At 34.4% G+C, this 22,568-nt stretch overlaps 1 long non-coding RNA gene and 1 pseudogene across 7 annotated transcripts; both read right to left on the minus strand.

Annotated features, from left to right (window-relative positions):
- Positions 1,016-6,926, minus strand: LOC107609692. Of its 7 annotated transcripts, XR_001613235.2 has the most exons (8): positions 6,397-6,926; positions 5,931-6,051; positions 5,024-5,151; positions 3,079-3,167; positions 2,790-2,872; positions 2,433-2,665; positions 2,296-2,354; positions 1,016-1,576 (listed from the first exon to the last, which is right to left on the minus strand). It is a non-coding gene; the product is annotated as an uncharacterized LOC107609692 (long non-coding RNA). The 7 variants fall into 7 exon arrangements; XR_002350180.1 differs by lacking the exon at positions 5,931-6,051 and having other exon boundaries at positions 6,410-6,924; XR_002350179.1 differs by lacking the exon at positions 5,024-5,151 and having other exon boundaries at positions 6,410-6,924.
- LOC107609694 overlaps positions 9,401-22,568 on the minus strand; it is a 43,457-nt pseudogene continuing 30,289 nt past the window's right edge.

A 22,568-nucleotide genomic window follows, 5' to 3' on the forward strand; every position in this document is an offset into this window, starting at 1 on the left:
TTGAAAAGTGGAGGAAGAGGTGGAGAATGGAAATTTGGAGTTGGGTGGAGGGAATGTTGTAGAATATACAACTTAAAGGAGGGTGATATCATTACTTTGAAACTCGGCTCGATAGCTAGACGGCAGATAGAGTTATCGATCCAGCGACATTAGACCTCCTATGTATAACTCTATTTGATGGATATTTTGAATTATATGTTAATTTGTCTTGGACATATTTTATCTTTTGTTTGATGAACAAATTTATATATGTTGTATATATTTTATTTTGTTATCAGTAGGTATCTTGAAATTATGTGTTTCTAAGATAATACATAATAGTAAACTACATCTCTGTTGAACTTTTTTTTTTTTCTGTTTTTTTAGTGTCTAACAATTGTTTGGATATCTTATTATCTTTTATTATCTTAGAAAATATGTTATGCCATTTATTGACATATTGAATAATTGTTGTATTCTATTTTTTATTTTAGTATAATGATAATTTTGTAATTATTCAAAATTAATACAACATGTCTATTTTTGTAGAATACATTTTAGTTATATTCTTAGTATTTTTCTTTTAAAAGGGTTTAAATTTCGTGAATCCCGTGCATTGCACGGGTTATCACGCTAGTATATATATATATAAAAGTATTAGTTTCATTGAAAAAATATTATGGGGGCAAATGCCCCCTCTTCAATAAGTATGGGTCCGAATAATAATAAATACCTGTGTAATTTTTTTTAGATTAAAGCTATACATTTTTTAGTGGTTGTCTTTTTTGTCTTTTGGTAAGTTTTTAGTGGTTGTTTTACCTTAGAAATTAAGACCACCGTGTATTTTCTAGTCATATATTCATATGAAGTTCGAAGCCCATCCATTGGCCTAACTCCACAGGTTTTTGAACAACCTACTTAGCCCAATACTCACCAAAAAACAATGAAGCTAATTGACATGGTTAATCACAATTATACCACTACAAACCCTCTGCTGATTCATCTGAAAAAGCTGCTGCAAGGTCATTCCACCAACTATCCAATTCAACCACAGTAAATGCGGCTGTCAATATGGGATGAGGACAAATCAGTGACATCAGTTCTACATGTATAGATGTTATACCATAGCAAGACCCTTAAGTTATTTATCCAAACTAGGCCTAAGTAATTGAACGCATTATAAATAATGCTACACATCCAAGTCTTTTTCTTAACTAAATCCATCCAAGTTGGTCTAACATAACAAAAACAAGGTATGACTAACATTATTCCAAGTCTTATTATTTAACTTAGTTGAACTTGATTCATAAAAAAACTTAGATATGTAGCATTACTCTAAAGTTATTATCTCCACAAAGTTACACATATTGTACATCAGACAAATTCAAGATATACAGAAAGAACTTTAACCATGAATTACATAAGGTGACTTACCAAAGAATATGTTAGAAACATAAACCAACCTAAACAAAAAAAATTCCAGGGCTATGAAGGATTGCTGGTCAAGGATGTTAAGCACATAAACCATTATATATGTTTGCCACATCAACCCACCAATGATGACATGATGTAATGAACATTTGGGTCTTCTAGTCATCTGTTTATCTCAATACCAAAGGAACAGGAAATTACTGACACAGAACAAGAAGGCAAATGGAAACAATGGTGTAATTCATATTTTAACTTCATTCTCTAGAGATGAAAGATTTAACTGATTATATAACAACTTGTTTTAAAAGAAGAAATGCCAAATTGATATGATGGCTATTTATAATGTCAACATCTAACTTACATGATAAATGCATAGAATTATGAAAGAAAATTACTGATTAGATTGTTATACTTGGGTCCAAACCATAGGTGATATTTTTGTTTATGACTTAGAAGTGTTAAATCAAGGAGTCTGATCTTATGAATGAGTATATGCCATTGGCACCAGCTAAGTTCATCACCCAAATACATAATCAAAAACATTATTTGAAGGGTAGGATGAAAACAAGGCTAACTGATCTGAGCCCTTACCATCAAGAAACTCAGGTGACACACTCAAACCTAGGTCCAATGTGTTGGTGTGGTGGTTACAATATACAATATATTGGTTCACCAGGAGCAGCAAATCTAATTGTTTTACAGTCAAAGCTTACTGCTGATTGGATAAAATAGCTAAGGCCATCCACATAATGCATAGTATAAGAGAAAATCAAGTTGGTGCAGAGAATAATTGAAGAGTTTTTTCTTTAACATTTTCTGATTTTCATTAGAAGAACTTATCAATTTAAGACTTAAGATTAGCCAAAAGCTTTTCTCATGTCTTACCCTGCCAACATAGGATGATGATGTAAAGATCCATGGTTCACAAGAACTCCAGGTGAGGCCTGTCACATGAACCAATAGTTGGAAATAAAAATCAATAAAGATCAAGAATTTAAGTAAAAGAGGAAGAAATCTCTTACCACAAATGTTGTCTTCATAATCACAATAAGTATTGAGTAAAGGATCAACCCAACAAGTGACTCAGCTTGGTTGCAGAAATGTAAACATAGGCAAATCAGAAAAATAATATTAGTCATAAAAAATGTTTAATAATGTCTAAAATCAGAAAATGACCTCTCAGTTGATACATCATCATTGCCTAAGAGGCAAGCCATAGATTCACTGTTGAATCTGTACCAGTACTCTGTAATATCTGCATCATGAAAAATAATTAAATAACCTCATACACAAATGAACAAATAGAAGAGGTTTGTAAGTAATTCATTATGCTTGTGTTTGTGTGTTGTCTGTATGAACGGGAGAGAAAGAGAGATAACCAAGATCATTCTGTCATACTCAGGGTTACATTTGACAATCCATGTCCTGGCAATACAAGTAATACAGATTGCCAATCAGATGTCTGCAAAAACAATATCAAATTGCTTATTTTCATAAAAGAAAAAGCTTTTAATGGCATAAAGGCATAAGTTATTTGGAAATCAAAATCATGATTATAACACGAGGGAAGCATGGAATAGAGAGTATTTGTTTCTACATATTATTTCTCATTATCCTTTGTATATAACTAAGAAATGAAACAACTCTTCAACTACAGGTGATAGTTACCAATGCGTATGTCCTAGAAACTCTTGGATGGGAACTATTGGTTTTCTTAGATCTCAGATACGTATCCCAGACTCATGTTTTGAAGTAACCTGAATAGAGCATAGTAATTCAACTGAGTTAATAAGAATGGAATATGGTAGAATATTACCATCTCAAAAGTCAGCTGCTATGTAACTGTGAAGTGGCATAATTTAAATTAAGAGTAAAGTATTGTTTTTCTTCCTAAAGTTTAAATCGTCCTATTTAAGTCCTAAACATTTTAAAATCGTTTCAATGTTGTGTTGCCGTTAGTGATTTGTTAACAAAATTGACGATATAACAACATTGAGACAATTTCAAAAATATTAGTGACTTAAATAGGACAAAAATATTGGGGGATAAAAACGATATATTACTCTTAGAAAAATTACCAAATCAAGTAAAATGAAAGTGAATTTTCACAGAATGAATTGCATTTCAAATTCAAGAATTTCACTCATTCTTGTAAAATGGCTAGTAGATAAAATTTTAGGAAAGAAAAAAAAGAGTATGGTACATATTGAAAGTATAAATGATACCTTTTTGTCTCTAATATACCGAACTTTTTTAATGTTTAATTTAATTAAACTTTATTTTTAACTTTGAAATAAATTTTAATTTTATCCTTTAATAATATCAATTTTTTACAGTACATAGTTATTCAATTATTTTTTAATCACATCTAAGTAATAATTTACTTAGATATGATTAAAAAAATAATTGAATAATTAGCTACAGTAAAAATTTAATATTATTGAATGATAAAATTAAAATTTATTTCAAAGTTAAAAATAAAGTTTAATTAAATTAAACATTAAGAAAGTACGGTACATTAGCGAAAAAAACGTTTAATTTTAACTTTATTGTATATGTATCATGCTCTTTTTTTCTTTTTCTGGAAGTTTATCTACTAGTCATTTTATAAGCATTCCATGATAAGTAAAAGTTTTGAATTTGTAATGCAATACATTCTGTTAAAATTCACTTTCATGATAAAGTAATGTATCGTTTTTGTCGCCAACGTTTCATCCTATTTAAGTCCCTAACATTTCAAAATCGTCTCAATATTGTCCTACCGTCAACTCTATTAACAAATCACTAACGGCATGACAACATCGAGACGATTTTAAAATGTTAAGTACTTAATAGGATGATTTAAATGTTAGGGACAATTTTGGAACTTACCCCAAACGTTAAGGACAAAAATGATACTTTACTCTTAAATTAAAGTATTTTTCAACATTTGGGAGGAAGAAAAACAAAGCAGACAACCTATGTGTATATTTGAATCTACAGCTGAATGTCAGCGATAGCAATGATGATAATTCATCTATAATCATTGGTGAATTTCAGGGGGAAAAATGCTTAAAACACATTATATTAGACACAGATTTTTTAACCATTTTTGAGAAAATGTATAAACACATTTAACAGTTCAACAATGACCACAAAGTTCAAGTCTTACAAGTACGTGTTTCCTTTTAGGGTGATAATTAACACTGCACACATGGGAGCATACAACTGAAATAGTCTTCCTAAGATTCAAAGAACCCTATTAATCGACAATAATTCCAAGTGATACTAATTCATACTAAAACTAGTTGCTTGCAGGGGAATATATAACCCTCTCCCTTAACCCACAATAGTGAACTTCAAGTGAAAATAGTAATTTACTTAAGGAAAAGGGGAAAAAAACTGGAAATATATTTACTTTCAAAACTAAACAAAATCATGTAATGATGTTTCAAGATGGCTAAAATCAAGTTACCACGTAATTCAAAGTTCTAATAAAACTAAACTAACTTTACTCATTTTTTAAAAATCAAAAACATGTTTGTGCTCACCATTGTGGAATATTATCCATTTATCATCATCTATTTAAATAAATCAGTACGAGAATGAATTATGTTATCTGAACATTACATACCCCATTGCTCTAACATCCCAGAATTGGAGAGATGATTCATAAGTTGCAGCAACAGAATTCACATCATGTGGATCCCATGTCCCACCAGATATCTTGTGGGACATGCTAGCTGAATCTTATGATTGTATCTACATTTTATGTTGGGGTTCATGTTATTCCAACAGTCATTGCACCGCCATTCGCAAATATGGTATATTGTAATCACATGTTACTAAGTAAAGCGGATTCTTCAAGGTATTAAAACTATGATTATCAAAGTCCAAACACATTTACATTCAAATACAATGCTATCTAACACCAATATCCCTAGTAATTTTGCGTTGTCCAACTTTTATGCAGATGGGGGTTAATATTGAGTTTCCTTCTCCAACCCAAATAATCAAATCATAAAATCATAGAGTCAGAGTCATCCAAACTACAGCTAGGCATTTAGCAATCACGCTACCATGAATTAGTAATACACTCTAGACTCTATTATCTAAGACAAAATAAGACCCATTATGGACAACATATAAAATCTATTTCTTAGTCATTTTAGGGAGATCCATTTACAAATTCTTCAATCATTTTCAAAATCTCAAAAGAATAGCTTCCAACAAAACAATTATCTTCAGAGTTGATGCAGGAAGAAATAAAATAACTAATCCATTGATGACATGTTAATATTACACTTTCAAGGAGAATGGAATAATTTCCTGAGGGAGAGAGAAATCATTTGTTTCACATTTGCATGTGATTAAATGATCTTTCATCATTTTACTCTCCCAATTTGTCACGTGTGCAACATTCAACATTTCAAATCATTAACTTATTATAACAAGTGATGGTTACTTGGATAACAATATCATTTGTTTTAGTGTCAATACAAGTTTTTCTTATGCATGCATGGGTCACAAACTTCATATACCATGTAGTCTGAACTTCATACTTGTGCAGCTTTTTTGGAAACAACTGGACTCCACAAGTACAGGTTTTTCTCACTGATGCTGATTAATTTATCATGCTTTCCAGATGGGCATCAGAGAATACTGTTTGGGAGAATTTTCAGTAAGGATTAAGAAGACAAAATAAAATAGCGTATGAAATTCAGAGAGAGAGAGTAATGTGGATACATGAAACAATAACAATAACTCTTCTAGGACATAGCCAAAAGGGTATTACAATACTGTAAGCTTAGAGTTATAATATCTTTCTTAAGAAGAATCGTTAACTAATTTGTCCTAAAATATTTCTTCAACATCTTTAGATAATTACCAAAACCTCTAGCAATGACTTAGCATATAACATAAGCACTGAAAGTTCAAAAGATTAAATTACAATATCAGTACCTAGCAGATAAATCAAAATCAGCATATAGGGAATTACAAACTCACCATTTAATCTTACCAGCAAGAGCGTCTAGCAATGTAACTTTTCTAACAAAGCCGATTTGCTGGTTCACAGACGCAGCGGTCGTAGGCGGATCAGCTGCAAGAAAGACCGCCACGAACGACGCAGTGGTCAAGACGACCTGAGTTGACGAAGCGGCGAAGGTGAGAGGAGGCGTTCTGTTCCGTCGGGTTCCCTCAATCGTGGCCAAGCCACTACTATTCCTGGCGGCGGTATTTCCCTGGGATCGTGAAGTTGAGACCCGAACAGAGACTAAACCTCACGCACCGGTAGCAGCGGCTTCGGGAGAAGACAGAGAAAACGCAACAGAGAACAACAGTGAGGGAAGAAAGAGAAGGAGGAACTGGAGACCAACGGTGGTGCTTGGCGCGCCGCCGATGGTTTTTCCGGCAGCTGTGAAGCCCAGGGCAGAGAGGCAAGGAGCCGCTGGGTAAGCCCAGAATAGAAAGAAGATGGGTGATAGCTACTTTAGGCCCAATTTTAAAGATTACAACATATTTGGATCAATTTTAGATTTATGCATCAAATATATTTTGTTGCTTTGGATTGAAGATTGATTTTTTTTATTAACGGGGATCTAGGAAGAATTTTAAAATTTCTTTTAGAAGTAGAATAGAAATAAGATACGCATCGGATTGAATATAGTTAAAATATCGATCTAATCTGCACTAAATTCATTCAATCGAATTTATGGATGAATTGGATCTTATATCACGATCCGGTCCTATTAGAGTGCAGATTAGATTGGATCCGATTCGATGACTATGCGGATCAGATGAAAATAAAAGTAGATTCAATAGCCCAATTAGAATAGTTTTATTAGTAGTTGATCTATTATAAATAAATATAGTAAAAATGTAATTACAATTATTAATTAAGTAAATAGTCAAATTAGTTCCTGAAAGATTACTCGATCTCCAAATTGATCCCCGAAAGAATAAATTAATCAAAATTATCCCCAAAAAATTTAAAATTGGTAACGTTAGTCCTTCCGTCTATTATTTGACTAACGACGTTACCATTTGCTTACCTGGCTGTTAGTGTGACTTGTCAGCAAAAGTTTGAACGACGTCGTTTTCTTTGGTCACCCCTTACAACGCTTCATTTTCCATCCCTGTTTCGTTACATCTCTCTAATTCCATCCTTCTTTTGAAAACAAAACATCTCTCTAATCCCTTCGTCTTCAGTTCTCACCTCCACAAAGACGAAGCATTGAACAGCGACTATCAGCCTAGATCGACGACGACATTGTGTTGGAGTTGAAGGTGACCGGTTTACGACAACCTTGGTCAAGCGAAGAGGGCACACCATCGCCTTGCGTGAGAAGTAGGTTACTTTTTTTTGTTATTTTTTGCGATTGATTGTGGTTTTATATGCTGATGAATGTGCTTTTATGATCGTTGGAAATCCATTGTTACTGTTTGCAATGTTAGGGTTTGAAAAACATGTTCAGGCTTAGGGCTTGCGTGGTGACCCATGAATGACTCTGTTTTTCGAGATTTGAGAGCAATGTTTGTGCTCTGTATAGCTGCATGTGTGTGTTTTATTTTCATTTTTGTAGTTGATGATGACTCTGCTTTTCTTGTTTTTGAAAAAAAATTCCAATAGTTCAGTGTGTTGCTATTTTGGTTGCAGATGGAAGGTCCCCCTATGACCTTTGTATTTCACTATGGTGGAAAGTTAAAAACAGATGAATCAGGATATCTGTTTTACGAACCAAATAATACTGAAGTATTAATGGGTGTAGAAGCAGACACTCTAGATGTGTTTTTTGTAAAGGGATATTATAAGGAGTTAGGATATGCTGAGATGAACAATTGCTTGTGGAAGGTTCCTGGAACACGTCTGGACGATGGCTTGAGGAGGCTAGAAAATGGTGTTGATCTGTTGGCATTGGTTAAGGATTGCAGGAGGAATCATCACCTTATAAACATCTATTTTGAGCATGTAGTTTCTAAGCCACACGTAGTTGACTGCATGGGCGAGGATGATGATGATGTACTACAGTTGCCAACCATTCCTGAACCCCTAGAGAAATTGAATAAGGACCACAATGAAGTAAAGACTCAACCAAATTGTAAGACCACAAAAAAATCTCCTCAGCAAAAAAGGAACAACTCTCAGCCCACTAACACAACTAGAAAATGGATTAATACAGACAGATTTAGTCTTTATTACAGACGGATTTTTGGTTACCGACCAAATTACCGACGGATTTTGTCCCTCTGTAAAAGTCCCGTCGGAAATTATTTACCGACAGATTTTTTTCCGTCAGAAAATTACCGACGGATTTTTACCAGTTACCGACGGATTTTTCCTCTGTAAATTCTTCATCCATTTCCCGAAGACGACGAACTTTTTGACGGATTTTTCATCTGTAATTACAGACGGATTTTTTGACGGATTTTCCGTCTGTAATTACAGACGAATTTTCTGACAGATTTTTCGTCTGTAATTTGAATCTTGGAAAACCATCTTACACTCTGATTACAGACAGAAAATCCGTCTGTAAATCCGTCGGTAAGGTAAAATATTTTTTTTTTAGATTTTTCTATTACAAAAATAAACCTGTTTTCATACAAAATAAATATAAATTTAATAAAAATATTTTTTTATCTATTTTGTATTCGAATATTTATAATATTTCAAAAAATAAACAAGTTCATCGTATTATCAAACTAAAAGAAAAGTATTATAAACAAACAAGTTAATATAATTAAAAATATAAACAAAATGTATTGATACATCAACTATAATAATAAATAACAACCATACATCAACAAAGTGTATTGATACATCAACTATAATTCAAAACCTAAACTCAATGTATTGTTCAACCATACTAAATTTATCATGTATTCAATACATAAACTTTAATGTATTCATAGAAGAGTGCCATTGTCAATCGACTCCTGAGCTGCCTTTGCAGCAGCTAACATTCTTGAAAATAATAGCCGTGTCTCCCTTGAGTAATGATCCTTTTCTTTCTCTTGGACTTTCTATGTTGCTATTGAATTCCTCAACAGTCCAATCCTCACTTTCAAAATCACCCTTCAGGACACACAGCTGGACCTTCAAGGAGGGACCATCTCTTGTAACTAGTTTTAGAGAAAAAGGAACAATCAATAACACTTTCTTTTCCTTCCAAAAGCTCAAGTTTAAGTTTCTCAATATGGAAATACACAAACAAACAACTCACTTCAGCTAGAAATAGATAATAGATTAAATACTCACCACTTTCCGAATTGCAGGTTCCAAGATCAACGCCTTGTCATTGGTGGAACCACTATTGGAAAAAGGGCAAAGACGTTAAGAGGTGTAAAGTGCATAAAAGAAAGGTGAATCAAGAGAAGAGAAGTACCGGGTGTTTGGTAGTGCTGCTTTTTGTTTACAAAGAGGGAGCTGAAGGTCTCTTTCATCATTACCCTCATCATAAACTATACAAGATGGGACACTAGGAGAGACAAATAAAAGTTAGCACATCAGCAGAAAAGCTCACTCATACAGGAAGCCCAATAATGCAATCACACAGCAATACATTATCAAAATGAGCCAAATGTTAATGTTGACTTGAGATGAGAGTATGTCAAGAAGCCAACAGCCAACTTAAAAAGAATATTAAGTAGAATTAAGAAAGATATGCAGCAGACACTGAAGGCAAGGAGATTGTGCCTATTTTGATATCCGAAAAAAAAAAGAAAAGAAACACCCTCTTTAAAAGTAGAGGACCACTTGAAGGATATATCAGAAATCAAATGAGTGCATTTCTTTGTCAATTCTGCAGAGTACTTTCCACCATTTTGTAAAGTAAGCTTCTCAATCTCTTTGCGTTTATCTGAAATAATTGAAGCAAATTAACATCCATGATCCAACAATTTTATTAAGACCAAGACCAACAGATAGCTATGTTATAACCTGCTGGAATTCCAGTAACACAAATCGTCAATCCGGAGAAAGGAAGGACCTTGTATGACTCCTGAGGAACAACACGATGCTCCTCTGAGCATTGCTTTAACCATTCATAAGTAACTATTGGTTTCTTCAGTATATTCAAATCCCACTGCAAGACACATAAAGGATATTTGTAAGATGTATATCATGAATATCCAAACCTCCACAAAGAGTGGATGAGGGATAATGGGTTTTTCAAATTTTATAAAAGAAGAATGGACATCCTGAATAATTATAATTGTCAAACAAGTTTTTGAAATGGCTATATTTCCACAATCAAGTAGACCCCTAGATTCGGTGTTTGAGATTTGAGAGGGAGTCAGATAAGATTTGTGTGCATAAATAAAATAGGATAATTGAAAACAGGACCTTTTGTCATGGAAGCCATAGCTATGTCAGTAGGAAGGAAACCCTGCTTGCTGGCAGTACGCCGTTTGTTGTCGATTCTGGGGACTTGTCGACCCCGGCTACCAAAACTGCTCTATGGCTCTAGTTTGAAAGCATCATTGTGTCTCACCACAGGCTTACAGAATTTCGGACCTTTTTCTTGCTTCAGTAGCAGCCTTGGAAACCTCTTTTGCATTTAATTGCGCTAATGTCCAAGGACTAATTTTGACTGCTTCAGGATTCTTTCTCTTAGATGGTTCTTCTCAAATACTCTTCTTTCCAAGTGAGCTTACGGAACCGGTTTTTGGTGGGATTACATCAAACTGCAGCCAATGAAAGCAACATATGGTGCCATGTAAGAAAATGGAACACACAAAAGCACCAGGGATGTCATGTCTGACAAAGAAAGCACATTAATACCAAAAGCAAGTTGAATTTTTTTAAAAAAATGTTACCTGATCTTCATCGAACAGGTGTGGTGGTGTGCACCACGAACCACGCTGGAACGTAGTGAAGGAGCTCGCACTGCTAAATCCAGTAAGTGAGCTAACAGTTGACATTTGAGGACTTTGTTGACCACCAACTCCTTGCTGCTCCTGCTCTTGCTCCGTCAGAGCTATGATGTAATCATAAGTATTGATTCCCTAAGTAACTCAGCAATAACCATAACATTTGGCACCAAAAATGTACGCTTAATGAGAATTACTAGAAAGATGAACTTGTAGAGGATTCAAAAAAGGGTACACAAATATCAGAATATTTTTCAATTGGCTTCCATCATTTTCTTTTTGCCAGATTAATGATGTAGCAAGCAACTGCCAAGTTCCCTTTTCAACAAGGAGGATGTGAAAGAAGAAAAGCTGTGCAACAGGCAAGGTAGCAATCATAGTCAGAATGGTGCAAACAGACTGAAAACAAAAGAAATGAAATATATTCCGATTTCCAAACACGTAATAAAGTAATATGTTATAGCAGTATAGTAGCCATGTACTAAGATAAGAGAAAGACAAGGCATAATGCTTACCACCACAATGACAAAGAGAACAATAGAGAAACTACTTCCCAACTTGGAGGAGATGTCAGTAGAAAACTGCTTTCTCTCAACAAAACCATAGATAAGCACAAATATCCCAGTCAACCATTGAAGAATAAGCTGCAATCTCAAGCCCAAAGATTTAAAAAACCATGTATAGACCTTTTAGTAGTTAATCTGAATGAATGGAATTTGCTGCAGCAGAGGAAAACTCTACAACAAGCAACATAAAAAAGAGTTAATTTATATATCTCAATCCATAAAGCAAGTAGATTCAAATAGCGAAAAACAAAAAGCTGAATAAACATAGTTAAATAAGGAAAAGAAATGATCTGAATAATGAATGAAGCAGCAAATAGAATACCGAGCTATATGGTGAAAGAGTGAGATAGCAAAGGAGTTGGAAGAGCAAATAGAATACCGAGCTATATGCTAAATAATCAGAATTTAGCACTCTTAGTACCTTGTCTGGATGAGGAAGGAGGCAAGACCCAACAGAAAATGAAACCTCTGACCTATCAACATAAGCAAACATGAAACAACAAAGAAACCTATGTTTAAGAAAGGCCCAACAAGTCTAAAACCATGAAAGAGAATCAGATAAGATATAGTTTGGACAGTAGCTGACCGAATTGCAGGGTTGAGCTCAGAAGAAGAAGAAGAAGAACAACAAGGAAGCACGGCTCCCACACCCAACATCTAAAACAACACATGAGAGGTGAAATCTTAAAGCAAATATTACACAATGTATATTACCAAAGAAGAATTTGATCTTTGAGTCTTTGAAGCTTTAGCAAGTTGCGATCTTGCTTGTGCAATTGCTGCATGAGACTGCTCAATGTTGGACCCAATATCATCTAAAAAAATATAAATTCTTGGCATCAGATCAGATGAGAAGTTCTGGACAAATAAAAAACTTGGGATTAAAACAGAGATGTACTCAATTAGAATAGAAGTGAAAGTTACCAATCATAGCTTCCTGTTCATGCACAAACACAGCAAGATCTTTAAAAATTTCATTTACTTCACCAATTTGCTGCTGAATTTCTTGAATGCCTTGCTCTCTTTCTTCAATGATAGCCTCATTGAAGGCAATCTCATTATCTAAAAACAAGACCTCCTGCCTGCAGCAAGATAATGCAATATCTCAATTCAGTTTTCTTAGAAGGAATAGAAGAATTGATAGTGAATTAAGCAAAAGTAATCATGCTCACAAAATCTAATGTTTTAAGATGTAAACAGATAAGACACAATAATTATGCAAAGCAGTAAGTCAGAATAATTACAAGGCCTTGTCCAATTCATGAAACAACAATTTTCTAAATAGCAAGGCATCCAATAAAAGCTATGATTAACATAAAAAAATTTCTAAATAAATAAGAGAAAAATATTACTACACTTGAAGCATTACACAAACATAAAACAAGACAAATAAAACAAAATGGAGATAATTATTTACGCACCTATGTTCTTGTCAAGGGTCTTGGTGAACTGGTTCAAAGCTGGTGGAACCTTCAACCTCTGCTTCAGGATCCTCTTCTTCCTCTGGATTAGTACGGGTTCGTAACCTTCTCCTGAAGAAATGCATGAGAATCAAAACAATGAATAATAAAAAAAAGAATGAAAACCTAGATTCATAATCGTAACAGGGAAGGGACAGGGAAGGAACAAGGCTAGGGCTAGGGATAATGAAATCAGAATAGAATCAAAATGGAAGGGGTTAGGAATATGGATGAGAAGGAGGCGGAGGCCTACCTGAACTAACAGCGACGAGAAGAGATGATGGCAAACCTCCAGCGAGGAGAGAAGAAGCAGCGACGAGAGCGGCACGGAAGGAGCTCATAAGACAAGAGCACGGCGGAGAGAGCTCGTACGACGATGGCAATGAAGGGAGCAAACGTGATGAGGGAGACGGAGGGAGCTCGTGCGACACCAGCCACGGCGGCGGCGACAGCGGAGGACGTCACATCTTCAACGGAGAGAGAAGGCAGGGAGTAATCCAAGGAAAACGTGAAAAAGTGAAATGAACCATTGGGAGTTTCAAGAACCTAACTCCTTATTCTAATATTTCTGACGAAAAAGTTTAAATTATAGATGGAAAAATCTGTCTGTAATAATTTAATAAAATATAGTGTTTTGTCTATTTAATTACAGACGGATTTTCTGTTTGTAATCATTTTCCACGAAAAAAATTAATTTTACTGACAAAATTATCGACGGATTCTATTTTCTGTCTATAATTTATGTTAATTCATTTTTTTTTGTTTTTCGACAAAAAAATCCCTCTAAAATTCTATCTGTATTTCTGTGGGATAAAATCTGTCGGAAATATCCGTCTGTAATAACTAGTTTTCTAGTAGTGTAAGTTATCCTCTCCTCAACCCACACCTCAACCCAAACCTAAGCCCACACCTAAGCCCATACCTTAGCCCACACCTCAGCCTACACCTAAGCCAACTCCTCAGCTTACACCTCATCCTACACAGAAGCCCACTCCTCAGCCCACACATAAGCCCATCCATCAGCCCAAGCCTTGGACTAAATCCCAGGCTGCTAAAGTTTCTATAAAGCCTTCACCAGCCAATAACATCAATCAGAAGGTAAAAGATACAACCAAAATAAGATCTGAAAGGCAAGTTAAGGCAACTCCAGTTGATAATGATAGTAACTCTCATGATTCATATGAGAACGCTGAAGACAGTTTGTACAAGCCTCCAAAAGTTATAGGAGATTCTGTATACAATAGTGACAGTGATAGTGTGAGTTGATGGAGGACAGTCTTCTAGGGCCAAGAAAGTGGATCTTAGAGAGAAGCATAGGCCTGCTATTGACAAAGTGAGGACAAAGCTATTGACACTAATGACTCCAGCTAGGAGGATATCAAATTTGATGAATGCTCTGATGCATGTATTGTTTATTTAATTGTCTATAAGTTATTGCAATTGCTTGTGTTATAGATCTCTGTGAAGTATTTGCTTGTATTATAATTTTGTGGTGAATCGATGTAATTTCAGAATCAAATGATTATTTATTTTATGAGGAATCATCAGAGGGAGATGAATGGAAGTCAGAAGATTCTGATCAAGAGTTAGACTCTGAGGACGAAGGTCCACCTGTGCATCCACAGTATAATAACAAGGCCAAATTTGGTGATCTGAAATTTGAGGTAAGCATAATTTTCAAGTCCAAGAAACATTTTATGGCTGCCACTAGAGATTATACTATTCAATGGGGTAGGAATATAAGGTTCACGAAGAATGACAAGGTTAGAGTGAGGGCTGTTTGTAAGAGTGAAGATTGTCCTTGGGTGGTATACTGTGCACACAACCCAAGTGATAGTTCATGGCAGGTAAAAACATTAGTTGACAATCACACTTGTGCAAGAAAGCGAAAAAATAGGACTGCAACTCAGGAATGGACTGTGAATAAGTTATATCCAAAACTTAGGAAGCATCTAAAGATGAAGCACAGGGAGGTGTATGAGTGGTTTGTTAGGAAGTGCAATGTAAAGCTTAATAGTTCATGCATTACCAGATCTCTTAAGAAAGCTAGGAAGATAGTTGAAGGGGATGAGGCTGCACAATATGGGTTGATATGGGATTATGCACATGAATTACTTACTGCCAATACAGGTTCCACTGTCTAAGTGGGTGTCATTCCCATTACTGATAATCCACCTCAATTCGAGAGATTTTATATCTGTCTTGATGCTTGTAAGAAGGGTTTCAAGGCAGGGTGTAGGCCATTAATAGGGTTAGATGGAGCATTCCTGAAAACCTTACATGGAGGACAGCTTCTCACTTCATGTGGACAAGATGCAAACAATCACATTTTTGTGATTGCATATGCTATTGTGGATGTGGAGAATAAAGACAATTGGAAATAGTTTCTAGAGCTACTCCTCTCTGACTTGGGAGACTACGAAGTAAATAACTTGTGTTTCATCTCAGACATGCAGAAGGTGAGGACTAATTTGACTCGTGATTTAATTTTTAAGGACCATTCTGATTTAATGATGATTCTTTTAAGGACTTAACTGACTAAATATCTTTTCGGGATTCATTGTTGGTGCAGGGGTTAATATCTGCTATGAAAGAACTCCTACAAGTTCCACACAGATTTTGTGTCTGGCATTTGTGGTAGAACTTTTCCAAATAATGGGGCAGCATCGAGTTGAAAGACTTGGTCTGGGAGTGTGCAAGATCAAGGACTCTGGTTGAGTTCAAAAGGAATATGAATAGAGTCAAGAGGATTAATCAACAAGCTTGGGACTATTTAGCCAAGTGGCCGAAGGAAGCTTGGACAAAGGCCCATTTCAGTGAAGGGCCAAAGGTAGACAATATACACAACAACGCTTGTGAATCCTTCAATGCAAAGACCAAGCATGAAAGAGGAAAGTCTATTCTGAGCCTGGAAAAGGAGGTGCGAAGAATATTTATGAAAAGCATGACTGACAACAGACTGAAGCTAATGAATTATCAAGGAATTCTCACTCTAGTTCAACAAAGTAGGCTTGAGTCTCTGATTAAGTTATCCAGAAACTGGGCTCCTCACTAGTCCGGTTATGACAAAGAGGTCTTGTACGAAGTTCAGGGATGATCAACTAATATGGTGGTAGACTTGGGTAACCATACTTGCTCCTGTAGGTTTTGGCAATTGACAGGTTCAACTCCTAACTCATTTCAAGTTGTAGATAGATACCATATTTGATACTTCACTGAAAAAATTTGTTTTTGTATTTTGATAGGAATGCCTTGTATGCACGCAATCTCAGCTATTTAAGAAAAATTATTTTGATAGGTGTGCGTACGCACAAGTATAAAATTTTCCAATTCTGTTCGCTCGCACAAGGCGTGCGAACGCCCTCAACAGAATGCACCTTCCAACGTGTGCGTGCGCACAACTTGCAGAACTTCGTTGGTTATGTGCGCGCACAGAGCATGCTAGTGCTCCCATAAGTAGCCATGTCCCCGTGTGTGCATGTGCGCAAAGCTGTGCATGTGCACAGGTTCAAAAATTCACAGGGTGTGCGTGCGCACAAGGCTGTGCGTGCGCACACAAACCAGAAATCACAAATTCTGCAGCATTCACAGATTTCAGATTTTGACACCAAACTTTGAATGATCATAACTTCCTCTACAAAAATCCATTTTCTACAAATTTTATATCCATTTAAAGATTTCTTAGTGAAATTTAATCTAAAGCAAATTTCAACAAATTTTGAAAACTGAGGCTCAAGTTATGATCCGTCAAAGTTCACCAAAAATTTATTTTTACCAAAATGCACAAATTTCTCAATTCCTTGAAATATATAGCCAAAACCAAATCAAACCATTCCAAACTCCAAGTTACATCAAAATCTACCCTTTTATATCATAATTCACCCTTCATATCAATTTTCCACTCACTTTACAATATCATCAACCTCAAACATCGAATATCTCACACTAAACCATTTTTCAATCCACACAATCATCCATCATCATCATATCACTAACAATCATCCTGATTAAACTCATTAAACCATAATCTCACTTTTCAACATCATTTTATCAATATTAATATCACAATTCATCAAAATAGTCAAAACTCATCAATTCATTATACATCATATCTCAACAAATCAAACAACCAATACAATCCAATCCTATCCTATGGGTCACTAGCCTAAGTGTCCAGAAATATTATATATTACATAGAGAAAATTAAAACCATACCTTGACCAATTTTCAATATGCACAAAAACCCAAATTGAGCACAAACCAAGCTTCCAACCACAACCAAGTCACCAACCAATTCCAACAAGCATCAACAATCACTCCAAAACTCCAATCAAATGCCAATAATTATAATCTCAATTTATATACACATAATTTCATACCCAATCAACCTAGGGTTCAACTTAATCATAATTTCACAAGGATTCAAGACACTCTTACTTTACCCAACAGTTTTGGAAGCAGAGCCTAATAGAAATCAAGTGCTAGAGTGTACCTAAACACCCAAAATCACAAAATTTCATTCAATACAAAACCCTAAAAATTCAAAATTTTGGAAGGAAGAACTAAGAGGTATTTCATGATTTTCTTACCAGTTTCTTGGGTGGATTTTGTAGAGCTCTCCAAGAGGATCGCGTGGCCGCAAATGGTGTGGCGATCGGAGCTTCGTAGCTCAAGTTTTGAGCTTGGGAAGATGATGATGAATAGTGCTTCTTCTCCTTCTTTTCTTTCAGATGGTGTGTGTTGTGTTTGAGTGTGTTAAGTGTTGATGGGTTCATTAATGGAAGGTTTTATATGTTGGGTGTAACAGCCCAGACCACCCGCTAGCACGATATTGTCCGCTTTGGCACAAAAGGCCTCACGGTTTTGCCTTTGACGATAGGGATGCTAGCCGAAGCCCCCCACACTCACTCGTCAAAACGCGTCATGCTAGGGAGAGGTATCCCCACCCTTATAAGGCATGCTTCGTTCCCCTATCGGTTGGGGAGGGGAACGAAGCATGCCTTATAAGGGTGTGGATACCTCTCCCTAGCATGACGCGTTTTGACGAGTGAGTATGGGGGGCTTCGGCTAGCATCCCTATCGTCAAAGGCAAAACCGTGAGGCCTTGTGTACCAAAGCGGACAATATCGTGCTAGCAGGTGGTCTGGGCTGTTACATTGGGCTTGGGTCCAACTTGGGTCCGGTCCAATTCGTTAGCGTTTTTAGCCAGTTTGGCCCAACTTTGGTTTTCAACTGTTTTCAATTTCTAAGGTTTTCAACTGTTTTTAATTTTTCTCGCACAGTACCGGACAGACTTTAACCGGTTCGACCGATTCAGTTACCAGTTTGTGGTTTTACAAAAATCATATTTAAATCCTCAAATTCTCATTCTAAATTTTTGGATCCTATTTTGGGCAATATTAATTATTTACTTTGATGATTAATTAGTCTCGGTTCTTACATTGAATATGACCTTGTTCTAACTCAATATTGGATTGAGATGTTAGAAAAGATTTTTAATGTCAAAGAATACTTAGATGCTCAAAAAATAATTTTTGCTATATTTATATTAAGAGTTTCTTAGAATCTAAAAGATTAGAGATTACTTAGAAAATTTTCAAATAACTTTTTTCAACAAATATTTTTTTTACAGTGTGATAAAGAAAAAGAGACTGAATTTATGCAACTCAAAAAGATAAGCATGACCATTGGAAAGTATGTGAATAAGTTTGAGAAACTTTTTAAATTTTTTATATTCTTTAAACACCACCCTAATAGTCCGTGGAAAGCCATCCAATTTGAATTAGGATTACGCTAGAGATTAGAAAAAAGGTAGCAACATTGGAAATAAAATATTATAACATTTTAGTAAATAAATGTATAATAACAAAAAAATTTAGCAGTTAAGCTTGAGAGAAAAGGACAACCATTCTTTAAAAGGAAAACTGATACAAAAATACACAAGAAAAATAACTTTAAGAAATAACTTTAAGAAATGAGAGAACTTAGAAAGAAATAAACAAATATCTTTTAGGAATTTTTAGCCCTATGTAAGGCACGTGAAAAATCTCACAGTTCGAAACCTTGCTATGCTAGATAAAATATGTGCTATTCTTGTAACAAACTTGGATATTATGCCAACAACTGCAATATTTTAAGACCTGCAAGTAACCCAAGTATTAAGCCACAAATTAAAGAAAAAGTATTCTCTCTTAATGGAGGAGAAGAAACGGATTCTCCTAAATGCATGTTTAAATTGTTTAATCTCTATTGAAGAAAAATCATTTATCATTGACCTTGTTGCTTGTCTTTAAAATATATTAATTCATCATTGGAATGAACTGTTTGTCTAAAAAATCTATTTTCTTAGATTGTTGCAAGAAACTTGATTGCTTTTCTAATAGCTTTTTTTCTAATCTTTTGATCCTCATACTAATGCCATTCAATTAAAAGAGTATATTTTTAAAAAAATTCCATATTTTTTTCTTTATTCTTTAAAGGCAGAGGTCAAACAAGATACAAGCAGCATACCTATAGTAAAAAAATTTTTAGCGGTGTTTCTAAAGGATATAGTGAATCTACCACTTAAAAGAGAGGTCGAATTTTCTATTAATCTTATTTAGGAACATGTCCGTTATCTTTTGCACCTTATCAAATGTCTCCTTTTGAGTTAACAAAACTTAAGAAACAACTTAAAGATCTATTAACTAAAGGATTTATTAGGCCAAGTGTGTCCCCTTGAGGTGTACCAATTTTGTATGTTAAAAAAAATGATAGCATGAGATTGTGTATAGATTATAGATTATAGACAGTTAAATAAGTTCACCATTAACAATAACTATCCTCTGATCTCCCTATGATATATGACTTGTTAGATCAATTGTTAGGGCCTCTGTAACACCCTAACTTTTAGCACCTCATGATCGTACTAAAAGTTCGAGCACTACTTACCTCTATTCCTTTAATTATATACTATGTTTATTTAATATTGAGCCTTCGTGAATACGAACAAAAATTCTTATTAAGAAAATGAAAGGATACTTTATTTTAAACCAATTAATCACAAAAGTATATGTATTCACATAGCTTTATATCCATAGACTTATTTCAAAGAGTCTCAATTACAAGTCCTACCCCTCTAAAAACCAAAATAATAAATGACGAGAGGAAAATAAATTCTAACAACTCAACTTGTGAAAATAATCTGCTATGCACCTGTAGCTCCACACTAAACCTTCGCACATGTAGCTAAAAGGTGTGGAGATAGGGGGTAAGAACTGGGGAGTTCTTAATAGGGTCGGGGTAGTTAGTTAAGTTCGTTTTATTATGTTCTCAGTAAATAACAACCGTCAACAAAGTACAATCCAACTCAGCAATTACAGAACATAGAATCCAATCACAAGAACACACAATCATAGAAAATACAATCGCAAACAAATATACGCAAATAAGGATGATGCATATCTAGTCCTATCGCAGGCCATGAGCTCATGTGTTAGTTGCCTACTCGCTCCCGACATTATCCGGGCACGAATCCCAGATTTGGCTTTCCAGATGCATACAGTGTGCATATAAGTCTTACGGCCAGGTTGCATACTGTGTGACTTTTAGATGTATTTCAATATGCTTACATCTGAAAAACAGTACTCAGTGTGTGGGCGTCTCCACTATACATTTGGCACTAAGGCTCAAACAAGGTCGCATCTGCTCTTCTATGGCAGACAGTCTTTTAAAGCTTTCTCTTTATCTTTGTCCTCTGCTCTCCTGTGGCAGAGATCCCTTTAGTTAATACATTCTTTCATTCCTGCCCTTTGCTCTCCTGTGGCAGAGGTTCTTTAATATTCTTTTAATATTTGCTCTCTACTTTCCTGTGACAGAGGTTCTTTAATATTTTTCTTTCCTTTTCTTTTCTTTCTTCTTCTTTTCTTTCCTATCATTCCATAGTATAAATTATTTTCACATTATTCTTTCGCCTCTCCCTAAGTATTTTATGCAAAAGAATTAGAAAGTTCTTTAATTAAGTTTGCGTTCTCTAAAACTTTTAAGATTACTCTGCTTGCTCTTCTCATTGATATTACACATTATAATATTCTTACAAAATAATATCTTTGATAAATACTAATTATAATATTAATTTATTTTAATATAAATGAATAATTTTAAAGAAGTATTTAAAATAATATTTATAATTTTCTTTTAAAACTTAGTTTATAAAACCTTCCTTTTAAACTTTTATTAATTACTTTCTAAATCACAAACTTTTTAATATTCTATTTTTAACCTCAATATTTTATAAAATTATATTTAAAATCCTCACTTATTTTTATATTTATAAAAATAATCCTGAAGTTTTATAAAATATCCACTTTTAGCCCATACTTTATTTATTACTCAAAATATCCGAAAACTTATATAATTACAAATTGTACCTCGATTTGTATATACAAATACAAAGTTACCCTTCAAAAATAAAATGTAATTACTAATCTTTCTTTTATACCAAAACTGAAATTCTTAATTAACCATTTTCTTTCAAAATATTATTTGTATTTTAATCCGTTTTCGAGTCTTTCGTTTACCGATTTTTCTCAACTTTTAATTTAATCTTTCAACTACAAAATCTCAACAATTTTGTCAAAATATCCCATCACAATAGTTCCAAAACCATTAAAACAACTACAGCTGAAATGTTCCTCATATAGCCAGACCAACAAATCACAAGTAACAATAATAATTCAACATAAACTTATTCAAACTCAAATAATAATCAACCAAATCAATATTCACTTATCAAATTCACATTTAATTATTATAAAGTTACCAAACCCTACCTCCATACGAAATCAAAACAACAAAAATTTCAGAAAAACTTTCTGACTGAGTCACTAAAAAAAAAATGTCAGAAATCGTCTGTACCTCTTAAAACTCCAATTTACTAAATTCAATGAGAAAAGAAACTACGTCACTATCAATTTTTACTAGACAAAAATAATACCAACACATAAAGAAAGAAGATATAAAAATTTTTTTTATTAAAATTACGAATTTCAAGAAATTAAAACCAAAGATCAAAAGGAGTCATAGTTTCCTCCCTCACCCACAGTCTCTCTTTCTTTCTTTTTCAAGTTCGGTGACAAAATAAAGAGAAGTGAAACTGAAATATAATGATTCATTGATTCTTGATCAAGTGGCATTGATTTATTAAATGAGAAGACATGTGTCATATATATATATAGAAAAACATGCAAGCCATGTTTTCATAACCAATCTTCCTTTTGTTTCGTTGATGGCTTCCGCCACTTTT

Source organism: Arachis ipaensis, chromosome B07, assembly GCF_000816755.2.
Source record: "Arachis ipaensis cultivar K30076 chromosome B07, Araip1.1, whole genome shotgun sequence".
Taxonomy (NCBI): Eukaryota; Viridiplantae; Streptophyta; class Magnoliopsida; order Fabales; family Fabaceae; genus Arachis; species Arachis ipaensis.